Genomic DNA, 3,536 nt, shown 5'->3' on the forward strand with positions numbered 1-3,536 from the left:
GGACTCGTGTTTGTGTGTGTGATGGGGAGTGGCCAAACCACTGTCAAGCTCTTCATAGGCAGCATGGTAATGCTAGGGTTTTAGCAGAGGTTTGCAGAAGGATAATGAGGGGGTTTCACACTTCTTTACCAAGATTCCTCCCAGTAGCACCAGGGAAGACAGCACAGAAGTGTTTCTATAAAAATGTTAACAAGTAAGAAATAGAGACTGACAGAATGATGAGAAGGGAAACGACATTGTCATAGCAAAGGAGAGCTCTTTGGCAGGGTGGGAAGGGCCTGACAGGAAAGATAAATAGCTTGTGTTTGATGGAGTAAAGAGGAGGAATGTAGTAGGGGAGCAAAGGATGTGTAAAATCCTCAAGCCGATGGATTAGGAGGATGATCTTTACAGCAGTATTTTGCAGGGATGTGCGCAGACTGAAATTACACTTGGCAAGACCAAAGAGAAAGGTGTTTCAGTAATCAAGATGCAAGGCAGTTTAGTTTTAGCCAGGTTAGATGAGGCCTTCTGATGCTTTTAAACAGCGAGGCTAGGCTACTGCCATGATCTTTCCTACCTTGCCCAGAAGTGAAAGGCAGAGTTTTGAACCACTTTTTTCCTACTAATTATTTTTGTTTCATTCTTAGCTGAATGTGTTTTGTTCCTGCTCTTGTCAGCCCGTAGCATTCATAAGACAATTGCATTCACATGTGTGGGAGAAGGACATACCCTCAAAAGCTGTGGGCTGTAGAGTTTTTGGCATCCAGCCACCCCTCTAACTGATCTCATGTAAGCCCTGCAGGAGATTTTGAAGGTATCACAGTTAGGATAGACATGTGAGATTTGTTAGTGACTATTTGGTGGTACCTAATAGGTGGCCCTCCAGGTCAACCTTCTTACAGAGCTAGCAGAAGGAAAAAGGGATTCTGCTTGAGACTACTAGGATTTTTGTGATCTGTCACAGTGGGGCATCTGGTTATGAAGAAATGGAACTGCCTTGCAATACCAACTAAATTGTCCATATAGTTTAATAATCCCTCTGTGATAGTGCCTGGTGAAATGCTTCCGTTTAAATACAGGAAACGAAGCAGAAGACAAGTAGGAATAACTTGCCAACAGGGGAAGTTTCTTTCTAATTCTTATCAGTTAACAACTGGCCTAGGTCCTGAAGCAAGAGGGTTTATATCCTTTCATAACAAAAGAAAAGATGTATTCTATTTAATGAGAACATCCCCAATTACATTATCCGTATAAATGTCTAATCCTTTTTTTGAATCCTACTAATCTCTTAGGCTTAACGTTATCTTATGGGAATGAGCTAATTAGGCATTGTATAAAATGTATTTCCTTTTAACAGTTTTATATGTGGTGCTTTTTATTTCCATTGAAAGTCCCCTCATCCTGGTATTCTGGAAGGGTGAATAGGACTGTCTATTTTTCGTCTTTCTACCACTTGTATTTTCCACAACCCAACTGGGAACCAACTCCCTGATGTGTAACTTTCGGTGTTTTCCAACCTTCCTCTGCAGAATAAAACATTCATTCACATCCTTTTACAATCTCTGCCACTTGTATCTGAGAGCCTTATTTGGTATCCTTACTGAAACAGGAAACCAGGGCAGGACAAGATCGTGCTGCTTTCTTCAGCAACGGCATTACCATGACTGCAAACTGACTTACCCCATACTCTAGGTAGATTTACTTTATTTGCATATTTGCTCACCCCGTTATGCCCTGAGCAAGCGAATCCCTTAAGCTGTCCCTCATACCACCTTAATTCCCTTCCTGTGATGTTACAGCTCAAGCAAAACTCATCGAGGTGTCTGGGTGGTTTCCATGACCCCTTCTGGAGCATTGCCGTGTGCCTGCTGGCGTGGGAGCTGGCCCATCATCACTGCCTGCTGCCAGGGGTTGCCTCTGCCATTGCTCCATCTCCGCCAGGTTTAAGGAGACTATGGCAGCATCAGAGCCACCTCTTACACCTCACGATTCCCTCCCCTTTCCAAACCAGTGAATCATTGTCAGTTCAAAAACCAATCGCTTATTCCTATGTTTTGTTTCCAGCTCTTTTGCAGGTGTCTGATGGCTCCTCCTCTCACCTTTCACTTGCTTTTTTATCAGTGTCATGGCAGGCGGTTTTGAAAAGCATTTTTAAAGATCCAAATAAAATCTGACAACTTGTTCACATCCTATAACCCTGCAGTGGTGCTGGAGTCATGATAGCAAAGCTTAGTTCTCACTAGAATATAAAGAGCCTGTATGGAGCAGAATATAGAAATTGTGAAGGACTTCTATGTTCTGGATTGAGTACAGCACTTCTGGCTCTCATCCAAGTATCCTCACATTGATTTTTTTTTTTTCAGAGTTGGTACAGGAAGCCAAACAACCTTTCCATTGAACCTAGAAGTAAACTGATCACAAGCCAAAGATGAGCCCTCTCTCTGCAGCTATCTGAACCACTACAGCAGCATTTGTTGAGTGTGCCTTTATTTTTCTGGTTTTAATCTGCAGTGTGCTGACAGCCCCAGAAAGATCCTTCTTAATGGATTTTAATAGCAATGCAGCACTTAAACATATATAGCACCTGCCACACCAAGGTGTCCCGGTAGACCTCCCAGATAATAGAGTTTAAAGGTTCTGCTTTCAGGAGCCAAAGGCAAGGCTCAAGAGAGCAAAATTAAGTCTGGGTTTTAAAATATTGACAAGCTCGCCATTATTAATTTCAAGAGGAGAATTAATCACTGATGGACTGGATTGCAGAGGAGAAAGCAGGGCAGGATCGGCAGAGACAGCACTTATGAACTTGGAGCCACGCTGCTGGATGGGAACCTTTCAAACCCCAGCAACGAAAGCCTCTGTTCAACATGCAACAATTGAAAGTTTACAACTGCTTAGCACATTGTAATTAAAATAAGTCATCCAGAAAAGTGACAAGAAGTCTGAAGTTGGCCTCACTGTATGCCTTTTTGAGCTTTCATGGGGTGCCTTCTATGCAGAGGTCTCAAAGCACTCTACAAGTACTAACAGGTTACACCACTCTGGTAGCAAAAGCATTATAGCTATTGCAAACCAACACACACAAAGATCAAATGATCTGTGCAAATGAATTCATAGCAGTATCATAGTGAAAATCCAAGAGCTCTGGTTCTGTTTCCTCATCTGCCCATTAGACAATGAAGCTTCCTGAAACTTCAAGAGGCTGAAGCACCACATGCATGACTTCTCTTTCACTTTGCTCCTAATCCTAGGAATGGTTATATATGTGCTATTAAGGCTATTATAACATAAATTACGGTAGTCTTATCTGACATAAAGCAGGAGCCATTTCCTTTCATCACTAGAATGTCATGGTTTTAAAGCCAAAGAAGCAGGAGAAGGATCAAAACTTGTGTTTCCTGAGCTGCGTGATCCTTCAGCAAAAAAAAATTAAAAAGTCAGAAACAGCTTGCAGAACACCTGAAACAAGAATACAAGGGGATGCTGAAATGTTTAGAACATTTAGGAACAGTTTAACAGACCCTGGTAAGAGATGTTACCCTTTTCAATGGAATACA

This window comes from Cygnus atratus, chromosome 3, assembly GCF_013377495.2.
Source record: "Cygnus atratus isolate AKBS03 ecotype Queensland, Australia chromosome 3, CAtr_DNAZoo_HiC_assembly, whole genome shotgun sequence".
Classification (NCBI taxonomy): Eukaryota; Metazoa; Chordata; class Aves; order Anseriformes; family Anatidae; genus Cygnus; species Cygnus atratus.